Source organism: Canis lupus, chromosome 2, assembly GCF_011100685.1.
Source record: "Canis lupus familiaris isolate Mischka breed German Shepherd chromosome 2, alternate assembly UU_Cfam_GSD_1.0, whole genome shotgun sequence".
NCBI classification, from domain to species: domain Eukaryota; kingdom Metazoa; phylum Chordata; class Mammalia; order Carnivora; family Canidae; genus Canis; species Canis lupus.
The window spans coordinates 20,880,051-20,905,788 of NC_049223.1; the positions used below are offsets into that span (position 1 = coordinate 20,880,051).

The 25,738-nt window shown below is 41.0% G+C and overlaps 1 long non-coding RNA gene across 1 annotated transcript in view; it reads right to left on the minus strand.

The window, feature by feature from the left end:
- The window catches only part of LOC111091506, a 56,483-nt gene extending 39,903 nt beyond the window's left edge, over positions 1–16,580 (minus strand). Inside the window, exons 1-3 of the long non-coding RNA XR_005356207.1 lie at positions 16,428–16,580; positions 16,106–16,334; positions 15,616–15,706 (exon numbers count right to left, since the gene is read on the minus strand). This is a non-coding gene — a long non-coding RNA (uncharacterized LOC111091506). The remainder of the gene's footprint in view (positions 1–15,615; positions 15,707–16,105; positions 16,335–16,427) is intronic.
- Positions 16,581–25,738: the final 9,158 nt, after the last annotated feature.

Here is a 25,738-nt window from a genome sequence, read left to right on the forward strand (position 1 = left end):
GTGACTGGGTGACAGGCACTGAGGGGGGCACTTGATGGGATGAGCACTGGGTGTTATGCTATATGTTGGCAAATTGAACTCCAATAAAAAAAATATATGTATATAATACTTCCTGTAGTGGTTTATGGATTCAACACAATTCAAAATTCCAGCCATCTTTTTTGCAGAAATTGACAAACTGATCTTAAAATTTAAGGGAACCACAATAACCAAAAACAGTTTTTTCCATTCCTTGTAACTTTATTTTTTGTTCTGACAATGACCTTCAACATGATTTTTTTTTGTCTTTTTTTTTTTTTTCAAAAATTAAAAAAAAATTTTCAGGGGTTTCAGGAGTAGAATTTTAGTGATTCATTACTTACACACAACACCCAGTGCTCAACAGAACAAGTGCCCTCCTTAATACCTATCACTCATGTAGCTCATCCCCTGCCTACCGCCCCTCCATCAATCCTGTTTGTTCTCAATTATTAGGAGTCTCTTACGGTTTGCTTCCCTCTCTTTTTTTCCCCTTTCCCTATGTTCATCTGTTTTCTTTTTCTTTCTTTTCTTTTCTTTCTTTTCTTTTCTTCTTTTCTTTTTTAGATTTTATTTATTTGAAAGAGAGAGTGAGTGGGTGAGGAGGAGCAGTGGGAGGGGCAGAGGAAGAGGGAGAAGACGACTCCTGACTGAGCAAGGAAGCCTGATAGGGGCACGATCCCAGGACCCCAAGATCATACCCTGAGCTGAAGGCAGATCTTAACTGACTGAGCCACCCAGGCACCCCTCATCTGTTTTGTTTCTTAAATTCCACATGTGAATGAGATCATATGGTCTTTTTCTGACTTACCTCACTTAGCAGGATATACCCTAGCTCCATCCATGTCATTGCAAATGGCAAGATTTCATTCTTTTTAACGGTTGAGTAATTATCTATCTATCATCTATCTATATCTATCTATCTATCTATCTATCTATCTATCTATCTATCTATCTATCTATCTATCTATCTATCTATCTTCTTTATCCATTCATTAGTCGATGGACAGTTGGGCTCTTTCAATAATTTGACTATTGTTAATAATGCTGCTATAAACATCAAGGTGCATGTGTCTCATCTGAATCAGTATTTTGTATCCTTTGGGTAAACACCTACTAATATAATTGCTGGGTCATAGGGTAGTTCTATTTTTAACTTTTTAAGGAAACTCCATACAGTTTTTCACAGTGACTATAATCTTTTTTTTTGGTTTTTGTTTTTTGGTTTTTGGACTATAATCTTTTTATAAAAAAGAATACAGCTGGAGGGCTTACACTTCCTGTTTTTATTTTGAGTATAGTTGACACACAATGTCACATTAGTTACAAAAGTACAGCATAGTGATTCAACAAATTTATACATTATGCTATGTTCATCACAAGTGTAGCTACCATCTCTCCTGATATATCACTAGTACAAAATCATTGACTATATTTCTTATGCTCTGCTCTTTATTCTTGTGACTTAACTGAAAGCCTGTTATTCTCTCTCCCCTTCACTTGTTTTGCCTAACCCCCCAACCACCCCACTCCACCCCACCCCCAGCAACTATGAGTTTGTTCTCTGTATTTATAAGTCTGATTCTACATTGTTTGTTTATACATTTGTTGTTCTTATTGGTTTAATCTAGACTCCACTTATGAGTGAAATCATATAGTGTTTGTCTTTCTCAGTGTGACTTATTTTATTTAGCATAATACCCTCTAGGTCCATCCATGTTGTCTCAAATGGCACAATCTCATCCTTTTATGGCTGTGTAATATTCCATTGCATATTTGTACCACATCTTATTTATTCATCTATTTGTGGACACATAGATTGTTTCCCATATCTTGGCTATTGCAAATAATGCTACAATAAACTGGAATTATTTGATCATATGGTAATGCTATTTCTAATTTTTTGAGGAACCTCCATACTGTTTTCCACAGTGGCTGCACCAATTTGCATTCCTACCAACAGTGTACAAGGGTTCCTCTTTCTTCATGTCCTCTCCAACACTTGTTGTTTCATGTCTTTTTTATTCTAGCCATTCTGACAGGTATAAGGTAATATCTCATCGTGGTTGTGACTTGCATTTCTTTGGTGATTAGTGATGTTAAGCGACTCTACATGTGTCAGTTGGCTATCCGCATATCTTCCTTAGAAAAATGTCTATTCAGGCCCTCTGGCCATTTTTTAATTAGACTGTTTTTTTCCAGTGTTGAGTTGTATAAGTTCTTTAAAAAAAAAAAAGATTTTATTTATTCATGAGAGACAGAGACAGAGCAAGACAGAGACACAGGCAGAGGGAGAAGCAGGCTCCATGCAGGGAGCCTGACATGGGACTCGATTCCAGGTCTCCAGGATCAGGCCCTGGGCTGAAGGCAGCACTTAACTGCTGAGCCACCCGGACTGCCCATAAGTTCTCAATATAGCTTGGATATTAACCTCTTATTGGATATATCATTTGCAAGTATCTTCTCTCAATCAGTAGGTTGTCCTTTTGTTTGACTGATAGTTTTCTTTGCTGTGCAAAAGCTTTTCATTTGATGTAGTCCCAAGAGTTTATTTTTGCTTTTGTTTCCCTTACCCTAGGAGAAATATCTAGAAAAATGTTGCTATAGCCAATGTCATAGAAATTACTGCCTACGTTCTCTTCTAGGACTTTTATAGTTTCAGGTCTTACGTTTAAGTCTTTAATCAATTTGTTTATTTTTGTGTATGGAGTTAAAAGATGGTCCAGTTTCATTCTTTTACAAATAGCTGTCCTATTTTCCCCAGTACCACTTATTGAAGAGACTGTCTTTTCTCCAATTTATACTCTTGCCTCCTTTATCATAGCATAGTTGTGGGTTTATTTCTGGGTTCTCTTTTCTGTTCCACTCATCTTTGTGTCTGTTTTTGTGCCAGCACCTTACTGTTTTGCTTACAACAACTTTGTGGTATATCTTGAAACTGGAATTGTGATGCCTCCAACTTTGTTCTTTCTCAAGATTCCTTTGGCCATTCAGTTTCCATATAAATTTTAGGATTAATTGTTCTACTGCTAGTATTTTTATAAGGATTGCACTGAATCAGCTTTGTGCAGTGACAGTATCATAGCCAATGAGGTTTATCCACAGCACAATTATTGCTATAAGTATTGCACTGAATCTGTAGATTGCTTTGGGTAATATGGACATCTTAACAATATTAATTCTAATCCACGAGCATGAAATATCTTTCCATTTGTGCTACCTTCAATTTCTTTCATCAATGTTTTATACATTTTGAAATACAGATATTTCACTTCTTTGGTTAAATTTATTTCTAGGTACTTTACTCTTTTTGGTGCAATTATAAATAGTGTTGTTTTCCTAATTTCTCTTTCTGCTTGTTATTGGTGTATAGAAATATTACCAATTTCTGAGTATTAACTTTATATACTGCAACTGTACTGAATTCACTTATTACTTATAGTCTTTTTTTTGGTGGTCTTTGGTGGGATTTTCTACATACAGTATCATGTCATCTGGAAATAGTGACATTTTCATTTCTTCTTTACCAATATGGATGCCTCTTTCTTTTCCTTGTCTGATTGCTATGGCTAGAACTTCTAGTATTATGTTGAATAAAAGTGCCAAGAGTGGACATCCTTGCCATATTCCTGATCTTAAGGAAAAGCTCTGAGTTTTCCCCATTGAGTATGATGTTAGCTGAGGATTTTTCACTTATAACCTTTATTATGTTGAGATATGTTCCCTCTAACCCCACTTTGTTGAGTTTTATCATGAATGGATATCGAATTTTGTCAAATGTTTTTTCTGCATCTATTGAAATGATCATTAGATTTTTATCCTTTGTTTTGTTAATGTGGTATATCACATTGATCGATTTGCAAATATTGACCCATTCTGCAACCCCAGAATAAATTCCACTTGATCATGGTGATTGATCTTTTTTTTTTTATTGATCTTTCTTAATGTATTGTTGAATTTGGTTTGCTAATATTTTGTTGAGGACTTTTGCATCTATGTTCATTAGGGATATTGGCCTATAGCTTTTTTTGTAGTGTCTTTGTTTAGTTTTCATATCAGAGTAATATTGGATTTATAGAATGTATTTGGAAGCTGTGCTTCCTCTTCCATTTTTTTGGAATAGTTTGAGAATAGGTATTAACTCTCCTTTAAATGTTTGGTAGAAAAAAAAAATAAATGTTTGGTAGAATTCACCAATGAATCTGCCTGGTCCTGGACTTTTATTTTTTGGTAGCTTTTTGGTTATCAATTCAATTTTGTTACTTATAATCAGTCTATATAGATTTTCTATTTCTTCCTGGTTCAGTTTTGGAAGATTGTATGTTTCTGGGAACTTACTCATTCCTTCTAGGTTGTCCAATTTGTTGACATAGAATTTTTCATAGTATTCTCTTATAATTTTCTGTGTTTCTCTGGTGTTAGTTATTTCTCCTTTCATTTCTGGTTTTGTTTACTTAGGTCCGTCCTTCCTTCCTTCCTTCCTTCCTTCCTTCCTTCCTTCCTTCCTTCCTTTTTTTATGAGTGTGGTTACCAATTTTCTCTTTTCAAAGACCTGGCTCTCAGTTTCACTGATGTTTTTACTTTTTTTTAAGTCTGTATGTCATTTACGTCTGCTCTGCTCTTTATTATTATCTTTCTTCTACTCACCTTGGGCTTTGTTCTTTTCCTAGTTCCTTTAGGTATAAGGTTAGATTGTTTATTTGAGATTTTTCCTGTTTCTTTTTTTTTTTTTTTTCCTGTTTCTTGAGTCAGGCCTGTATCGCTATATATTTCCCTCTTAGAACTGCTTTTGTTGTGTCTCAAAGATTCCAGACCATCATGTTTTCATTTTTATTTGTCTCCAACTATTTTTTTTTTATTTCTTTGAGTGTTTTCTTGACTCACTGGTTTAGTATCATGTTGTTTAGTCTCCATGTATTTGTTTTTTTTCTTGTGATTTATTTCTAGTTGTATACCCTTAATATATATCATAATTCCAATCTTCTTAAATTTATTGAGGCTTTTTTTTTTTTTTTGTGGCCTAATATGTGATCTGGAGAATGTTCCATGTACCTTTGAAAAGAATGTATATTTTGTTGGTTTTGGATGGAATGTTTTGTATGTATATGTTATGTCCATCTGGTCCAATGTGTCATTCAAAGATGTCATTTCCTCGTTGATTTTCTGCCTGATCTATCCATTAATATAAGTGAGATATTAAAGGCTCCTACTATTATTGTACATTACCATCAATTTCTCTTTTTATGTCCATTCATATTTGCTTTCTGTATTTAGGTGCTCTAGTGTAGGGTCATAGATATTTATAATTGTTATATTCTTTTGTTGAACTGATCCCTTTATCATTATGTAATGCCCTATTTTCTCTTGTTACAGTCTTTGTTTTAAAGTCCATTTTGGGTGGCTCAGCAGTTGAGTGTCTGCCTTTGGCTCAGGGCGTGATCCTGGGGTCCCTGGGGGGAGCCTGCTTCTCCCCCAACCTGTGTCTCTGCCTCTCTCTGTTTGTCTCTCCTGAATAAAATATTTAAATAATAAATAATAATAATAATAATAATAATAATAATAATAAAATAAAGTCCATTTTGTCAGGGGCATGTGGGTTGATTAAGTGTTCAACTCCTGGTTTCAGCTCAGGTCATGATCTCATAGTTATGGGATTGAGGCCCACATTGGGCTCTGCGCAGAGTCAATTTCAGATTCTTTCTTGGTCCCCTCTGCCCCTCCATACTCGTGCACACATGCTCTCTCTCTTAAAAAATTGTAAGTCTATTTTGTCAGATATAAGTATTGATACCTTGGCTTTTTTCCTCCTCCATTTGTATGATAAATGTTTTTCCATCCCTTCACTTTCAGTCTATATGTGTCATGAGGTCTGAGGGGAGTCTCTTGTAGGCAGCAGATAGACAGGTTTTGCTTTTTATCTACTGTTATCTTATATCTTTTGATTGGAGCATTTAGGCCATTTATATCCAAAGTAATTATCGATAGATGTGTACTTATTGCCATTTTGTTATTGTTTTATGGTTGTTTTTTGTATTCTTCTTTGTTCTTTTCTTCTCTTGCTCTCTTTCTTTGTGATTGATGAGCTTCTATTGTTTTATGTTTGAGTTTCTTTTTTTGTGTATCTGTCATAAGTTTTGGGTTGGTGGTTACCATGAATAACCATCCTAAGTAAATAGAGTCTGCATTAATTTGATGGTCATTTTTTTCCTTTTCTTCAAGAATTTTTTCTTTTCCTTTTTCCTCTTCTTTTCCTCTTCCTCTTCCACATTTTATGTACCTATTGTCATATTTTACATCTTTTTAGTCATAACTTTCTTATGTCTAATTATGACCAGTTTTTTCCACTTAAAAAAGTGCCTTTAACATTTCTTGTAAGGTTGGTTTAGTGGTGATAAACTCATTTATCTTTTGTTTGTCTGGGAAACTATTTATCTCTCCTTCAAATCTGAATGTTAACCTTGCTGGGTAGAGAATTCTTGGTTGTAAGTTTTTGCCTTTCAGCACTTTGAATATATTATGCTACTTTCTTCTGGCTTGCAAAGTTTCTGCTAAACAATCAACTGATAGGTTTATAGATTTTCCCTTCTAGGTAGTTACCTACAAGGTATTCTTGTTTCTTTCTTGCTGCTTTTAAGATTCTATCTGTACCTTTTGACATTTTAATTATTATGTGTCACAGTGTGGACCTCCTTGGGTTTATCTGGTCTGAAACTCAATGCTTCTTAGACTTGGATGTGTATTTCCTTCCCTAGATTAGGATGGTTTTGGTTATTACTTCTTCAAGTAAGTTTTCTACCCATTTTTCTCTCTCTTCTTCTTCTGGGGCCCCTATGAAATGAATGTTTGTTCATTTGATATTGTCCAAGAGATCCCTTAACCTATCTTCTTTTTAAAAAATTCTTTTCTTATTTTGCTGTTCTGCTTGGGTACAATCCAATACCCTATCTTCCAGATAGCTGATATGGTCTGCTGTTAATTCCCTCTAGGTATTTTTTTTGTTTTATTTCTGTTACTGTATTCTTCAATGTTGATTGGTTTTTATATTTTCTATCCCTCTATTGAAGGTATTACTGAGCTCTTCCACTCTTTCCTCCAGCCTGTGATTTAAGATCATTACTTTATCAGATGTACTGTCTTTTTTTAATCAGACGTATTATTAATCTCCATTTCAGTTAGTTCTTTTTCTGAAATTTTTTCTTGTTCTTTCTTTTGCAGCATACTCCTGTCTCCCCATTTTGCTTGACCTTCTGTGCTTGTTTCTATAGATTAAGCAGAATAGCTACTTCTCCTAAACTTCAAAGAATGGTCTTATGTTTGGTTGTCCCCTATGTAGACTGTGTGTACTTAGTGACTTTTGCTGGCTGGCTGGAGCTGTGACTGTCATGAGCTGAGGGTTCTGTGCTTTCCACATTATGCATTCCCTGTCAGGGCTAAAAGTGAGTTGGAAAAATAAAATAAAATAAAATAAAACAAAATAAAATAAAATAAAATAAAAGTGAGTTGGATGCAAGCCAGGGTGTCCCAGGGTTCTATGCACAGAGAGCACCCTAGCAAGGCAGCTGAAGCTGAAATAGGTGCCATCCAGGATGTTCCAGGGTGCTCTGTGCAGGGGGTGCCTTGATGGGGTGGCTGGAGCTGATGTGTATGTGGGCCAGGAAGTTCTTGAGCTCTCTGCACAGACAGTACCCTAGCAGAATAGCTGAAACTAAAGTGGATGCAAGACAGTGAAATCCAGGACTCCATATATAGAGAGGGCACCTAGGCAGGATAGTTGAAGCAGAAGTGGATATAAATAGGGATATTCCTAGACTCTCCACATTGAGAGTGCCCCGAAGGGGCTGCTGAAGCTGAGGTGGGGTTCAGGCCAGGATGTCCTAGGGCACTCTGCACAGGGAATGTCCTGGCAGGACAGCTAAAGCTAAAATAGGCATGGGCCAATATGGTCCCTGGGCTGTCCATGCAAAATGTACCCTGACAGGGCAGCTGGGGCTGAATTAAGTGCATGCCAGGGTTTCCTGGGCTTCCCACACTGAGGTTGACCTTGCAGGACAGCTGAAACTGACTGGGTGCAGGCTGGAGTATCCCAAGGTGTTCAGCATAACAGGTAGCCAGGTGGCTAGAGCTGAGGCCAGCATGGGAGGGAGGGGTCTGGGGCACTCCCCACAGAGGGTGCTCTTGTGAGGTGGCTAAAACCTATAGAGGCAGAGGCCTGGGGTTCCTGGGGCACTCTTCACAGGTGTCACCCTACAGGGTGGGTGGATCCAAAGGAGATTCCAACTGAGATGTTGTGGGGGTGCTCTGCACTGAGGGAATCCTAGCAAGCTGTCTAAACCCAAAGTGAAAATAGTCCTGGAGTGTTCTTGGGTATATTGTGTCTGCATCACCTTGGCACAAAGGTTTGGGCTGTAGTGAGCTCTAACCAGGGGTGTCCCAGTGACACTACTCTGTGACCATCTTGGTGGCACAATTAGGGCTGATCTGGGCTAAGGCCCCAGGGTTTACTGAGATGGCAGCTGGTTAGGGTGCCCAGACCATGCACTGGCCTATGCTTTCAAAGTGGAAGGGGAGTATAAACCATGCCCACTAACCCCTCTCACCTAGAGAGTAAGGGAGCCCAAAAAACATAGGTGGGGGAAGAGCAGAAGAATGAATCTGAAAAGGCAAATGACTTGTGTGGTTCTCCAGAGCAAATTACTAACATTTTTGTATCTTTCATTCTCTATGAAATATTTATGTTAATGGAAAAATACTATTTTAGGTTCTCAAAAGGAAAATGCATCATTGAAGGCAAAGTATTATTATGTCATATTAGGACATTTATAAACACTTTTCTAATTTAAAAATATTTATCTCTTTCCTGATGATAATCTAACCAAGTAGATCAGGATTCTTATTTCAGAGGCAAGAAACAATGGGCAAGAGAGAATGCATCCTTAGCTAAACTGAGGCCTAAGGCCCATGCCTGAGCATATGTCACTGGGGCAGGCTTTGTCCAGTGAACATCAAATCAGACGGCCAGGGACCCTGCTCTGATGCCATCATCTGATTGTGAAGACTCATACCTTCCCATCCCAGCTAAGTGCCATGGGACCCTGAGAAGACCTGAACTCTGGTCTTAGTAATGTCCTGGTACTAGCCATTTGCATCTTATCTTAAAGTCCCATCACTCTGTCACCTCTGTGTCCTGAGCCAAGGCCACCAGCCCACCAATCCTCTGGGCCCAAATTAAAGCACACGGACACCTGTAAAGTCCCTGGGCTAACAGAGACTGAGGGAGTCCAGCAATATGTCATTGGGGTATCCACGCAGCCCCCTCCTACCACCAATGCTGAGCCGGCAGCACTCCAGCTCCATGTGGCATGTGGCTGAGTAAGAATCTTCCCCCAGATGCTTCCAGAAACCTCTAAGCCAGACAACCATGAACCCTGATGTTCTATACTTTCTGCTCAACCCATTTAACAAGCCCTGCATCAAAACATCGGTGCAGAATAGGGAAACCAGAGCACCCACATATGCCTATCCCTGTCCTGCTCCCCTCTAGAGTTCCCTACACTTCTTCCCTTTTTTCCAGAAATGCCAAATGATTTGCATTACTTTTCCCTGTTCAAAGACTTCTCTGTATCACAAATTTCCTCCAGCTCTAGGTGGCATTTCCTCCCTCCTCTCCTTGGGACCATGAAGGCAAATGGTTACAGGGACATTTTTTGCAGAGTGGTCCCCTGTAAAATATTTTCAAAATGTTTTTTGTGGGGCAGCCCGGTGGCTCAGTGGTTTAGCGCCACCTTCAGCCCAGAGCCTGATCCTGGAGACCCCGGATCGAGTCCCACATCGGGCTTCCTGTGTGGAGCCTGCTTCTCCCTCTGCCTGTGTCTCTGCATCTCTCTCTCTGTGTCTCTCATGAATAAATAAAATCTTAAAAAAATATTTTTTCTGTAACATTATTCATGCTGTAAAGAGAACATCCTTATAGATAAACCTTTGCTGACATTTATGGAATTGCAGGGCCAAGGGACAAGAACAATATAGAGGCTTTTGATGCATACTATCAACTGGGGAGACAGAGTAACTATTGATAATACCCTTTATCCTCCAATATGACAATGTAGTTAGTTTAAATTTAATCTGATTAGCCAGAAAAGACCATGGATTTGATGAGATTCTAAACCTGTCTGTAGAGCAAATAGCAGCAGGGTGTCCACTGAGTCTCAGTAGCCAAGGCCAGGGCTGCTCCAGAAACCCAGTTTAGGAAAAGAAGTCCAAAGAAACAAGAAGCCCTAAAGTGAAAGGGGAGCACACTTCTAGTCTCAGTCACCACTAAGGAAATCTCTAAACTGCAGCCCAAAGCAAATAGGAATTTTGGGCTCATCTTCTAAAACAAAGCCCTTCCTAGGAACTTCTGAGAAAAAGAAATTTAGTATAAAAGCCACTTATCACCCAAGGCTCTGACCATTTTGTTCCTTAAACCTTTTTCCAGCAATAATTTGGAAATCATTAAGCCTCAGACTCACTGTACCAATGATGTTGACTTCCAGTCAGCCTCCCTTACTTCTGTGATTTCCTAAAAGTATAAATGTGTATTTCCTAAAAGTCCTAAAAGTATCGAAGTATGTGTATTTTTCTTAAGTGATGATGCTGGTCTGGAAAATCATATCTTCCTGATTTGGTAACTTGGAGGGATTTCTTGCTCTTTGGCAAGAAACTAGATTTAAGCCTAGTACTACTTTACAGTTAACTGATAAGTCAATACTGATACATTATGTTAACTAAAATCCATAGCTTTACATTAAGATTCACTCTGTGTTGTACATTCCATGAGTTTTAACAAATGCATAATGATGTGTACCCCACTATTGTAGTATACAGAAGAGTTTTCTGTCCTAAAAATTCACTGTACTTGGCCTATTTCTCCCTCCTTCTTTTGAAACCCTGGCAACCATGGATCTTTTTTACTATCTTCAGAGTTTTGCCTTTTCCAAAATATCATGAAGTGAAACATACAACATGTAACCTTTTCAAATTAGCTTCTTTCACTTAGTAATTTGCATTTAGGATTCCTCCACGTCATGGGTTGGTAGCTCATATCTTTTTTTTTTTTTAAGATTTTATTTATTTATTCACGAGAGACACAGGCAGAGGGAGAAGCAGGCTCCATGCAGGGAGCCTGACGTGGGACTCGATCCTGGGTCCCCAGGATCCGGCCGTGGGCCGAAGGCGGTGCTAAACCGCTGAGCCACCTGGGCTGCCCAGCTCATTTCTTTTTACACCTGGATAATATTCTGTTGTCTGGATGTGCCACAATTTGTTTATCCACTCATTTATTGAAATCTCTTGGTTGCTTCCAAGTTCTAGCAATCATGATTAAAAACACTGTAGACATTTATGTATAGGTTTCTAAGTGGACATGTTTCCAACTCATTTGTTTAAATGTTATAGAGTACAACTGCTGGATCAGGGGGAAAGAGTTTGTTCAGTTTTCTAAGAAACTGCCAAAACGTCTTCCAAAATGGCTGTAACATTTTACATTCCCTCAAGTAATGAATGAGAGTTTCTGTTCCTCCACATCCCCACCAGCATTTGATGATGTCAGTGTTTTGGGTTTTGGCCATTCTAATAGGTGTACAGTGGTATTGAACTATTGTTTTAATTTGCAATTCCCTGATAATATATGCTAAGTATCTTTTCATGTGCTTATTTGCCATCTGGATATTTTCTTTGGAAAAGTTTCCATTCAGATCTTTAGCCTATTTTTAAATTGGGTTGTTTTCTTATTGTTGAGCTTTAAGAGAACTTTGTATATTCTGGATACCAGTCCTTTATCAGATATGTGTGTTGCAAGTATTTTCTCCCAGGCTATTGCTTGTCTTTTCATTCTCTTGAAGTATCTTTTTCAGACATTTTAAATTTCGATAAAGTCCAACTTACCCATTTTTTTTTTTCAAACATACTGCCAGTGATGAGATTCAATGCCCAAAGAAAAGAGTAAATATGGCCTGGCTGCCTATTGGCTTCACCTCTGATCTGAAAGGCTGTTTCCTTGGGAAATTCAGCTCCATAGATCATGATATAGGTGGGAATCATCTATCATATCCTTTCTGCCTGAAATGCCCATGAAGTCATAAGAAAGGGAAATGGTCACCCTGATCTGGGTTCAAACTTTCTAAGGTGAAGAGACTGGGCAGTCATAAAAAGTGACGGCCAGATGGGAAATGGAAGGGAGAATGGGACACACTGTGCCTCAGCTGGAATGTCTGTCGGCCATGCCAGGGACTGAAGTCCTGTTATTCATAGCCATTAATATGTGCTATGCTTTCCATAGCCTGGTCTGAATTTGTTTTTTGTTTTTTGTTTTTTTCCTCATAAGCTTTCTGTCTCCTCCACAAGATGGGATTCACTGACAGCCTCATGAATCTTTTAAAAATCCAAACTGTATTAATATCTCATTATTATAGTAAAGTGAGGATTAGGAACCATGTTTAAGGATGGAAAAAGTAAAGTGATTTTAATGGAATGAAAAATGAAAAAGCAAAGTAAAACAAATATGTGGGCCTCCTACTTACAGCAGTAATGTAGCTCCTTAATCTATCCCAGCTGCCACAGCTCACAGAAGAGAGGGGAGTTATTTGTCGTGGGAAACTGGAGTTCTGTGAGTTGCAATAGCAGCCCTTGAAAATCACAGCCCTGAGGGCAGAGCATTTTCCTCTGCAGTAATGGGCTCACTTCTCTTCAATCTCAGGGACACTCTGCTGGTGATCATTGCTCTTTTTATCCTGGTTCCAAGTAAACATCTCCAATAAGTAACCTGGAAGCACAAACTCTCTGAGCTGCTCCATGTGATGAGCACCTGACCCAGAAGTCCAGTCTCTCTATCCTTCAGGAGAATTGTGGGAACAATTAAGGGAAACAGATGAAAGGTAGCTCTGATAGCTTATGAACTCACTTATGAAGTGGCTGTGACAGGATCAGAACTAGACTGTTTAAAGTCATTTTTTCAAACTCTTCTATTTTTTAAAAATATTTAATTTATTTATTCATGAGAGACACACACAGAGAGAGGCAGAGACATAGGCAGAGGGAGAAGCAGGCCCCCATGCTGGGAGTCCGATATGGGACTCGATCCCAGACCCCAGGATCACTCCCTGGGCCAAAGGCAGGCACTCAACCGCTGAGCCACCCAGGCGTCCCTCAAGCTCTTTTATTGTGGCAAATTATAGCCAACTTAAAATCTACCATTTAAACCACTCATAGGTGTATAGTTCAGTGCCATTAAGTGCAATCACATTGTTTTGCAACCATAGCTATCATCCACCTCCAGACCTTCTTCATCATCCTAAACTGAAACTCCTTACCCATTAAACATTATTTCCCCTCCCTCCTTAGTCCCTAGCAACCACGATTCTGCTCTCTGAATTTGGCTATTCTAGGTACCTCACATAAAGAGAAATCATACAGTATTTGCCCTTCTGTTTGGCTTATTTCACTTAGCATAATGTCTTCAGAATTCATCTGTACCATATGCCAAAGTTTCATTTCTTTTTAAGAGTCTCATGCCGGGTGCTAGAATTTCATTTCTTTTTAATGCTGAGTAATATTCCATTGTATGTATATATCACATTTTATTTATTCACTTATCCATTGATGGACATTTGACTATTGTGATAATGCTGCTACAAACATGGGTGTACAAATAACTGTTTGAGTCCCTGCTTTCAATTCCTTTAGGTATATACCTAAGAGTGGAATTTTTGGGGAATATAGTAATTCTATATTTGGCCTTCTGAGGACTCACCATATTGTTTTTTCAGAGTGACTGCACCATTTTACATTCTCACCAATAATGCACAAATGTTCAATTTCTTTACATTCACATCAATGCTTTTTTTTTTATTATGGCCATCCTAATGAATGTGAAGCAGTACCTCACTGGTTTGATTCGCATTTCTCTAATCACATGATGCTGAGCATCTTTTCATGTGTTTATTGGACATTTGTATATCTCTTTAGAGAAATATCTATTAAACAGCTTTGTCCATTTTTTTGAACATTTTATTTATTTATTCATTAGAGACTCAGAGAGAGAGAGAGGCAGAGACATAGGCAGAGGGAGGAGCAGGCTCCATGCAGGGAGACCGATGTGGGACTCGATCCGGGGTCTCCAGGATCATGCCCTGGGCCGAAGGCAGGCGCTAAACCGCTGAGCCACCCAAGGATCCCGTTTTGGGTTGTTCTTCGTTTTGCTGTTGTCATTGAGTTGTAGAACTTCTTTATATGTCCGGGATATTAAGCTCTGATGAGATATATGATTTGTAAATACTTTCTCCCATTCAATGGGTTGTACTGTTTTGATTTTGCCTCAGATGTGTCCAGTTTAATTTTTAACCACCCAACTAGGCCAGGTGTCCCCTGTATTTTTTTCCTGATTTTGTCAGGGACCTGTCTCTAGGTAGACCCACTTTTCTGAGGATAGGTTATAACATCTCAACATTTTTTAGAGCAAATAGTACAAAACCACTTGTTAGCAGATTCTCCCACAATTTTTTTTTTTATTTATTTATGATAGTGACAGAGAGAGAGAGGCACAGAGACACAGGCAGATTCTCCCACAATTTTTAACACCTTGTTAGGTATCAGTTCAAACCTGCTACTTTGTTTGGATTAATCATTTATTAAACTTATTTTGCACAGCAGTTTACTGAAACCTTTACTATTAAGTCTCTTATAATGTTTACAACTTTGGAGAAAATAAAGTGATTGGATTCCTCCTAAGTCTTAATATCTCTTAAGTCCTAATTTGGGGAGGTGAACTTCATTTAATCATTGAACGTTCTCTGAGGATCTACAACAGAAGTTTATTACATGTGGCCTAGGAAAAGTGCTGAGCATAAGAGAGGCTCTTTAGATATGCACACATTTATGTATCTTAAATGTACATACAGTATTGTGTATGTACCTTAGTAAACTATGTATTTCTTTGTTCGCTTAAGAATATTTCATTAGGGGATCCCTGGGTGGCGCAGCGGTTTAGCGCCTGCCTTTGGCCCAGGGCGCGATCCTGGAGACCCGGGATCGAGTCCCACGTCGGGCTCCCGGTGCGTGGAGCCTGCTTCTCCCTCTGCCTGTGTCTCTGCCTTTCTCTCTCTCTGTGTGTGACTATCGTAAATAAATAAATAAGTAAATAAAGAATATTTCATTAGATGCACTTTTTGTAGGACCAACTGTCGTAATTCTTGCATTTATCAGCGTATTCTCTATTCTAGAGAAGAATTTTTACTTCTGCCACATTTGTTTCGGGTGGCCTGCTCTTGCCAGGCGCAGGAACCCTGGCCCTCTGAAAGTAGGCTTCAAAGTGCTGCTGATGGTACCATTGCTTTCATTCTGTTTCGTCTGCTGAGAAGTGCATTTGGGTGTGCTTACCTATTCCTGACACCCCCTTCAGCCCTCCTTCCTTAAGGACCGCTGCACTGTGTGCCTTCGAAGGGCCACCAGAGGACAAGTCTGTTAACGGGCTAGTGTTACTGACGGTCACCATTACAGCACCACACGAGTCCCTCTTCCCTCACACATCCTGTTTGAAATAATAACAACAAAAAAATTACTTGCCTGGGGTCAGCCATGCCGTCTGGCTTCCGTTTCCTGATGCCGACAGACTGGAAAGCCTTTGCCTTCTTCTCTGCTCCCACATTCAAGGATTCTGCGAGAGGCAGAAAGTACCATTGGGCGGTTGTTACCACTTACAACTGAGGATTTGGCCCCGCATGAGGATGTTTAGAAACAAGTTTGTTAGAGCTGAACCAGATCAGCGGAACGTCAGGGAACCGGAGGTCAAGTTAAGACATTGAAGAATGTTTTGTTTTAATTTTTTTTTATTTATTTATTTTAGATTTTATTTGTTCATGAGAGACACAGAGACAGAGAGAGACATAGGCAGGGGGAGAAGTAGGCTCCCTCCCGGGGGCCCCATGCGGGACTCGACCTCACGCAGGACCACAACCCAAGCCAAAGGCAGTTGCTCAACCCCAGGGCCACCCAGGCGCCCCTTAAAGAATGTCTTCATAGCAGGGGCTTCAAATGAGAGGCGCTCGGTGCTTACCTCCAGAAGCGGGGGAAGGCAGGTTTCCACAGAAAATACGACTGGGTTCCGCTTCCGGTTGCCGCCCGGCACGGACAGGAAGTCCTGCTGCTTTAGAGCACGTGACAAAGCCCACGTCCCGAGCGAGGTGAGACGCCGACGTGAACACGTGCGTGCGTGGGTGCGTCTGCGTGCGTGGTGCGTCTGCGTGCACGTCCAGCGTGCGTGGGCCCGCGTGCCCCGCGTGAGCCTGTAATCCGGGCGAAGGTCAGTGGCACCGCTGAGCTTTTGGGCCCGCTCCCGCGGCGGTTTGTTTCCCGCCTCCTCGCAGCGTCCAAGGGACCGGCTGGGCCTCGAGTCCACCCAGGACTGGTGCGATCTCAGGTAACTTGGGCTGTCGGAGGTTATGTAGCCTGTTTCGACGTCTGGGAAGGAGAAGGTCCTTGCTGTTCACGGCAGGAAATGGATGCGCTGGGAACCGCAGCAGATTGTGCATCGTGGATCTAGCTCAGGCTACAGACATAAGCTCAGGATGAAGGGTTATTTTTATTTTTATTTTTTAGCTTCCACCCCCGTCCTTACCTTCATTTTTTTTTTTTTAATTTTTATTTATTTATGATAGTCACAGAGAGAGAGAGGCAGAGACATAGGCAGAGGGAGAGGGAGAAGCAGGCTCCATGCACCGGGAGCCCGACATGGGACTCGATCCCGGGTCTCCAGGATCGCGCCCTGGGCCAAAGGCAGGCGCCAAACCGCTGCGCCACCCAGGGATCCCCCTTACCTTCATTTTTATTGTCATTTCAGAATCAGGACATTCATCTTTTTTATTGGCTCTCCTCTGATGTCGGCCCTAATTACTCTCCCCACATGAAATTCTGTGCAGACGCTGAAATGCCCCCAAGGCTTCCATATGGAAGGAAGCCATCCACTCCATTTTTCTGGAGCTCTGAAAGTTGGAAGTCAGGGAGCCAGGCGCTCCTTTATCTCCCAAGGTGCCCTAGGGGATGCCAGGCTTAATGGCCGTTCATTGTGCCGATGCTTCCCTCCAGCTTCACAAATTGCCCAAAGAGATGGCTCGCCGTCAGAGAATAATCTTTTCCACTGGGGATTATTTCTTGACTCTTGGTTGATTTTCTCTTAGATTTTGCTTGACCTCATTTAGTCTGCTACTCTCTCTGCATCACAGTGGCCATTACTGCATTTTTGTTTTGTTTTGTTTAATGGACTCTTCACTGCCTTCCCCACTTACAGACTCTCCTCGTGCCAATCTAGTCTGCGCACACTGTTTCCAGACTAACCTGGATGGACAATGTTTCTGCTCCAATGTGGGCCTCTCACAACCTGGAGAATTAAATAAAAAGCCTTATTAAATAAAAAGTACTCAAACACTCTACCATGTGGTTCAGCCTCCCGTACAAATGCTCTCTGGCCAGAACGCATGTCTTATTATTCTCATCACTCACGTAGTTTCCCTGCTGTTCCTCATGTTCTCCCATTAGTCTGCAAGGTACCCACTTTACCTGCTCACAGTGTCCCCCGTTTCCATGCTCCAATGCACACCTATTTCTGTCATCAAGATTTTCCCGGTCACCCCAAAAGTTAAGATTATATCATTTTCAAAATCTCCACAGCCTGTACTCATGCCACTTGTACAGTGATCACATCTGCTTTGTATTAAAGTTATTCATGTTTATGTCTTAGCCTCAAAGAGGGCAGGGCAATGCTTTCTAATCTGTAATTCCCTGAAAGCTGGCATACCGGTTTGTATACAGTATGCAGAAGCAAGTCAGCAGGGATATAGTGAAATAAACCCCATGTTGAAAAACAGACAAATCTGGAGTTGAGTATTAGCTCTATGATCTTGGTCATGTCACATAATAACTTTTGAGCCTTAGCATGCCCAAGTGTAAAATGAGTATGACTGTATTTTCCTTGAAGGGCCATTACATAGCTCATGTAAGATGATGACATACGTGAATTATCTTTTTTTTTTATTGGAGTTCGATTTGCCAACATATAGCATAACACCCAGTGCTCATCCCGCCAAGTGCCTCCCTCAGTGCCCATCACCTAGTCACCCCAACCCCCCACTCACCTCCCTTTCCACTACCCCTTGTTCATTTCCCAGAGTTAGGTGGCTCTCATGTTCTGTCACCCTCACTGATATTTTCATTCATTTTCTCTCCTTTCCCTTTATCCCCTTTCACTATTTTTTATATTCCCCAAATGAATTAGACCATATAATGTTTGTCCTTCTCCGATTGACTTATTTCACTCAGCATAATACCCTCCAGTTCCATCCACATCAAAGCAAATGGTGGGTATTTGTCATTTCTAATGGCTGAGGAATATTCCATTGTATACATAAACCACATCTTCTTTATCCATTCATCTTTCGATGGGCACCGAGGCTCCTTCCTGAATTATCTTTTATAAAGTACGATACACATGTAAGTATAAACAGTAAGAATTTGATGAATTAAATATATAAGTTTGCAAATTGTTTCCAAAATTCTCCACAACAGGGGTTATCAGAATCACTAGGAATCCTTCTAGGAATATCCTTCTCACTAGGAATTGTATTAGCATCCTCTGCACTTAAAATGATCACTTTTTTTTCTCCTTTTACTCAAACAACTTTTAATTGGGCCTTCAATTGCTAAATTAGAAAGACACAAGGAACTACCCACAGTAGGTTTCTGTCTCCCTCCTAGCAAATCCACCATGATTTAACTTGGCTTAGGAGTACTACCACAGGAATGATTTGTTTTCATGGTTTTTAAAATGACTATGGACATTATTTTTAATCTTGGTATTTGTGTTTAAGATCAAAAGTTGAATTGGGGCTGAGCCAATGTGTGGCAAATGGCCCCATAGCAACAAAGGTACAAAATTGTAGAAACAGTCTAGATGAAAGTACATTGCAACGGATGGCACAAACTGTGCGTACAAATAGCGGTTGCTCACACTGAAGCCCACAGGCACCTCTTTTTGCGGAGGAGTGAAATAGCTTTCAAGGATACCCTTACATTTTTGCCTAGAAGTGAACTGAACACATTGGAAAGTAGCTATTTTTATGTGCCCCTCCTCAGTTCCTCTAAAGCTGTTGTAAGAGGGAGAAAAACAGATTCTGGAATGCAGTACTTTATAAAATTTTTGGCACCCAAATTTGAATTTGGTCTATGAATAATTCTTGGGCAGGCATGGCAGACTTTCCAATTCCATGAGTGCCAAGCCCTGCATTATTAAAACAAAAAACAAAAAACAAAAAAACCTATGGTTCTTTCCTTGGAAATGATTCCAGATTCCAGCCACGGCAACTTCTTCTGAAGGAACTTGTCACTGTCATCTCTGGGACTCAGTTGGGCTTGCAGGCGGCAGGGTTGGGGGGGTCTAGGGTGGAGTAAAGACAAGGAAAGGTCACAAGCAGAAGAAGGAACAGAGGAACCAAGGCAGCCTTTTCTAGTTTGTCCATTAAGTGGCTGAGGTATCATATCCTTTCTGTCTGCAGCCTCAGTAGAGGCCTAAGAACAGGATCAGCTCCCTTTCTAGGCTTTGGCTTTCTAGACTTTCTAGGCTTTGGTGACTTATTTTTTCTTTCTGTACCTCTCCACCCCTTCTTCCCTCTAGACTGATAATTTTCAGACATGATCTGAGTAAAATTGTTCGGCCTGGTGGAGGAGTGGGCATTTGAGACACAGTTGATTTGTGGCAAGGGTAAACAAGACAGAGGAGCAGACTGTGACAATCCTTAGAGACACTAAAATGAAACACATCCCTGGATCCAGTCATGGTGCCTCTGGTTAGAGCTGACAGGCCCTTGGGTTGGGGTCCCCCCCATCCCACCTTTCTCTATTGAAGTCTACTGATGAGTTGCAGTCCCATTCAGAACCAGCTACTGAATCGAGGAGGGACACCTTTCTGAGGTCTGTTAATAGGTCACTGGGACCACTGGATGTTTTATGATAACTGCAGGCAAACAGACACTGACTGATCAGTTGTTAGAATTTCACTTGACAAAAGGCTTGAGTCTCCAAGCCATCATCAGCTCTTTGTTTCAGGGACAGAGTTTCTCTCCCTCTGCCCCATCTCGGCTGGGTTGTGTTGCTAGATTTCTCCAAAACAACAGAGGATCTGTTGGGGGACGACTGACTGCATCATTGTGACTTTCTTACAGCTCTTCATAGCCTTTGTGTACTAAACTATCTCTTCAGATTGTTTCTGGCTCCAAAATTCTATAACTTTATGAACTATTTCTATTTGTTATTGGTCATAAAAGTCACTAGCCACATGTTTTATTCTCACTTGGGACATAAAGGATCAGAGAGGTTAATTGAGTAATCTAGACCCATGCAGCAAGACAACACTTATTTTGAAACCAAACTTGGGGTATTTGAAGCTCAGGATTCCACTGCCTCACTTTCTTTTATTGATCAGTAACGTATAGCAGAGGTAAAGTGATAATTTATCATCTAAAACAACACTTTTGAGAGTGAAAGGGGACACTATTATAATTGTTCTGGGACAACAGGCATAAACCATGATATATAGGTACTTAAGGTATAGGGGGAAAGTAGGTAGGCTTTTATAAGGGCATCAACAGGTCTTAAACTTGAATTCTTCAAAATTTATGGGTTACTTTAAATTTGTATAAGCATTTGTATTGCTCACCACTCATAAAAACCCTCTTGTGTGGTTAGGTTGGCTGCTCCTATTCCCAAAGGAAGCATAGGTCAAAGCTGCTCACCCCTAGCCCCAGTGTAGCTAATTACAGGGAGCACAGCCTTAAATGTGTCCCTCACCACCCCTCCCACTGACATGCTGATCTCTACTACCTCCATAAACTAATAATTATTAGATCCTATTAGAGGAAGCCATAGCCTCTACAGAAGCAAATCCTGGCATGCCCCTGGGTACAACTGGTTTAGTTTGTCCCTTGACCTTCTTTCTAATCCCAGAGTAAATTGTTAGCTGAGATCTGATTCTAGCCTACAGAATCAAAAGGAGATTCCAGTAACGTTGGTTCTCCAGCCCATTTCTCACTGTGCAGATATAATAACAGAGAGTAAGCCAAAATTGCAAGATAGCCCTTTGTCTTCAAACCTGTAATTGTGTCTTCTTCACCAAACATCCTCTGGTCTTGGCCATGAGTTGTCTATTCCTGGAAGAGATGATGGAGCCGAGTAGTTAAGAGGGAATAGACCTTGGATATAAACTTGGGTTATCCGGATGCTAACTAACACTGCTAACTGCTTAATGTTTTAAGACTTGGCTTTCTGCAAAATGAAAAACACCATGCCTGTTTTATAGAGGTTTTCACAAAGAAGAGATATTAAATCTGTTCTTCCACTGCCTGGCTCATGGTGAGCCTTCATCGTCACCATTGAGGCCTTTGACCCCAAAGCAGCAGTCTCACCTCTCAGCAGGCAAGGGAGTGTTACCCATAGTGTGACCTGCAAAATGTAGATCCAGTACTTGATCATACCTTGGACTGTCTCCACGTGCTTTTTTCTTTTATTGACTTGGACGTTGGAGAATTAAGCTAGACTAGAGTATAAGCTCTAAGAGTACAGATTACATTGTACTCATCTTCCCCTTGCCCATAGCTATTGAGGTCATATTTTATGAGCTCCAAATTAAAATATATAATCTGACCATAACAAAAAATGTTGTAACTGACAGTGTCTCATAAAATACAGGAAGTGTGATTTCCTCACCCATTGTATTTTTCACAGAGTTGGCCATCGATAAATGTCTGTGGAATAAATGAATAAATCAGATAGCATCATTACTATCCCTGGCATATATGTGCGCATGTGCACATGCACGCACACACACACGCATATTTATATAATTTTTGCATCCTGCCCTCCCTAATATATTTGCTATTTGCTCTATCATTCAAGATCCCAGCAGGAAACAGATGGCCGTCCAGTTAGAATAATTCAAGGAGAGTTTAATAAGGCAACTTTTGTAAAGTGTGGGTGGGATATAGAGGAACCACAAGGGATACTAATATCAGAGCAAGAGCTGTTACTACTTCTAAACCCAAGGGATGAGGGTGGAGAGGAAGCTGCAACAGGAACTGAGAAAAAAAGAGCATTTCCTAGAGAAGACTGCCTGGATGGGAGAGTGGAATAAAAGCCTTGACCTGACTCTCCTCCCTCTCTCAGTCCTATGGGCTGAGCCCCATGGGAGGCCACAGGGCAAGGGAACCTGTGATTTATCAGCAGGCAGCCAGAGAATGATGGGGCACATGGGCTATCTCTGAAATACAAGGTATAAGCATACCTTAAAATTTTTAAGAAGAAATTGAAACTGAAAAAATAACATCAGAGGGGGGTTTTCTTTAACAATTTTATTTATTTACTTGAGAGAGAGAGCACGCACCCATGCACGCGAGCAGAGGGGAGGGGCAGAGAGAGAAGGAGAAGCAGACTCCACACTGAGCAGGGAGCCCGATGCAGGACTTAATCCCAGGACCCTGGGATCATGACCTGAGCCAAAGGCAGATGCTAAGCCTACCAAGCTACCCAGGTACCCAAGGGTTTTGTTTTTTGAAGCGGTTCCCTAGTAGGAAAACCACATCCTCCTCTGGTACTTAGTGTCATCTCCCCTGAGAAGTCTTCCTGCTTCTTCCCTCTTGTCACCTGCAGACTCCTGAGCCCCTTTCTCTTTACCCTCCCTAGCACTTCTCCTGTTCTAATGGTTGGTTTCCTCCTCCAGGGGGCCCTTGTGGGCTAGGGCTACATATTGGTCCTCCTTGTCTCTTCCACACCTAGCCCAGCAACAAGCACACAGTGGGTGCTCAGTCCCTGTTTGTTGAATGACTAAGTTTCCCATGAAATGAAAGAATGCTTGCCCTTTGATGATAATACTTCTTCCCTTGGTTTTCTAGATTAAAGCTCAGTATTGACCCTTTCCCGGTAAGCGTATCTCATATCTATCCATAGAGGAGTAGACAAGTGAAGACCAGCAGAAACTGGTCAGAGTACATCTGGAGCAGGTCTGCAGGGGCTGCGGGAAGCATCCGCCAGCAGGAAGGTGGGGGGAGGGGCGCTCAGACTGTGGAGCAACATCTGGAAGAGGGGAACTCTGGTTATGAATTCCTTGTGAAGGAACTTCGGGCATTGCTTAAGTTAACACTCAGATTTCCAGTAACTCCTCTTCTCTTTCTGGAAGCTCTGACAATAGAGGTGCTGAAACAGCATGGATCCTGATAGAAAGCCTAAAGGCATGGACAGGAGGTGTGGGGAGGCTGAGCAACTGAAGCATCTCATTTACCAGGCTTATTCCTTGTTGTGTTGTTCACTCTGTGTAGGTTGTGTGCATTTTTATATGTGTGCTTGTTTGTGTATGTACATGCATGTATGGTGTGTGCACATGTATATTGTACATCTGTGTCTGTTTATGTATAAATGTTTATGTTTGTATGTGTGTTTATATTTGTGTTTGAGTAGTATGTCCATATGTATTTGTATGTATGTGTATGTATGTCTTTGTGTGTATATATACATTTGTGTTTGTGTGTGTTTTTGTAAGTGTACTTAATTGTGTATGTGTGTTTATGTGCATGTGTATATGTGTGTGTTTGAGTTGTGTACGTATGTGTGCATTGGAGTGTATGTATTGTATGTATTTGTGTTTGTGTGTTCATTGATGTGTTTATGTGTTTGTGTGTGTGTGTGTGTGTGTGTGTGTGTGTATGTTTGAGTGTCTGTGTATGTATGACCTTGACCCTTATGGTCTAGGAGTGGATCTATCAGGTTCTATCCATGCGTGAGAATTGGGCAGAGAAACATTTATAGGCAGGAAGGGTATGAAAATGGAAGAAAAGAACTCTTGCAGCACTTTTTGTTATAACCTGCCTCCTCCAAGCTGTTCCTTCTCTTGCTGAGCTTTCTGTACATTCCAAGCACAACTGCAGTTATCTGTGTGGTGAGGTTAACCCACAAACCATAAATACTGGCCGGGGGACCACTGAGTGCAAGGTGACAGAATTATATCCATTTGTGTTGATTCTGTATTTACACAGCAGTGCCTGGGTTTTGGTGAAGCAAAAAGACACCTTTTTAATTCTCTCTTTCCAAATAACAAGAATGTTGAAAACTTCTGTTAAGAAAGCTCAAGATGCTTTTCTGGATACTTCTGGAAGTATTGCTATGATGTGAAGAAGGGCTGCCTTTCTGTCCATTTTGTTAAGGCCCAGGGCAGTGTGAACCTGGTCAGCTTCACACAGTTATGTAGGACTGCCAGGTGGCTCTTCTCACTCTGATTTCCCATCTGATGTCACTGTCTTTCTAAAATGATGTTCATGAGAACTAGTGGATGACCATTATTTTTTCCCCCAAATTTTCTTATTGGGACCACAGTGGGAAAGATGAGAGGTATATACTGACTCAGGGAAATACTCAATCCCCTCTGGCTATACAGGTCTTTTTGAGCATAAAGCTTCTTTTTTTTTTTTTTAAGATTTTATTTTTTTACTCATGAGAGAGAGAGAGAGAGAGAGGCAGAGACACAGGCAGAGGGAGAAGCAGGCTCCATGCAGGGAGCCTGATGTGGGACTCGATCCCAGGACTCCAGGATTATGCCCTGGGCCGAAGGCAGGCGCTAAACCACTGCCACCCAGGGATCCCCTGAGCATAAAGCTTCTGTGAGGGAAATTGAAAAGCTATGAGTTTCCATGACACTGCTGTAATGAAAAAAGCTGATGCAGACCTGGGTGGCTCTGTTGGTTGAGTGTTAGACTCTTGATTTTGGCTGAGGTCCTGATCTCAGGGTGGTGGGATCCAGCCCCATGTGGAGCCCCTGTTGCCCTGTGTCAAGCCCCCTGTTGAGCCCCACGTCTAGCCCCAATTGATCAAGCTCAGGGCAGAGTTGGCTTGAGATCCTCTCTCTCTGCCCCTCTTTCCGGCCCCTCCCATGCATGCAGGTGCACTCGTGTATACTAGTGTGTACATGCTCTCTCTCAAATAAAATCTTTTTAAAAAATTAAAAAAATAAAGCTGGTGCAATTGTATTTAAAAAATCATGTTTAAAAGTGCTTTAAGAGGTATGCTTCAACAGGACCCTGCATAGTGCTAGAGCCCAGAAGAGGACAGGACAGCAGGTCACTGGCTCTCTCCTTCTCTCCCTCTCTTGCATTCTTTAATGGGTGTCAAGCAACCCCAATTTAGCATTTTCCCTCCAAGATGAGTCTAAACAATATTTTAAGCTCATTTGCACAATTTATAAATAGTACTCCATGTCAATTTGAACTTCAGGAAAAGAGGTTGGGTGCCGGACATTGAGTCTAAATTTCCTTACCACAGCTTTAGCTTCAGCTAGGACTAGAAAAATTTAGGTTTGCCCAAAAAAGCCCACCATCAAATGTCTACTTATTCTGGAAGGTTCTACAGAAAATCGAAAGAGTTGCTGGGTGTCACTTCCTAGGGTGTAACCTCTGCTCACAGACATAATTCCAGCATTCACAAATGTCTTGGCTTAGAATAAATTCTGAAAGTGAGGCTGATTGGAACATGGAACCAAGGCTCAGAAGTCACTCCAGAATTCTCAAGACAGCTCTAAGAATGTATTCTCACTGGTGCAGCATAGATCTCTGGCAGCACTGTTCCTCCTTCTCTACTTTTTGATCCCTGCTAGGAGACCTTC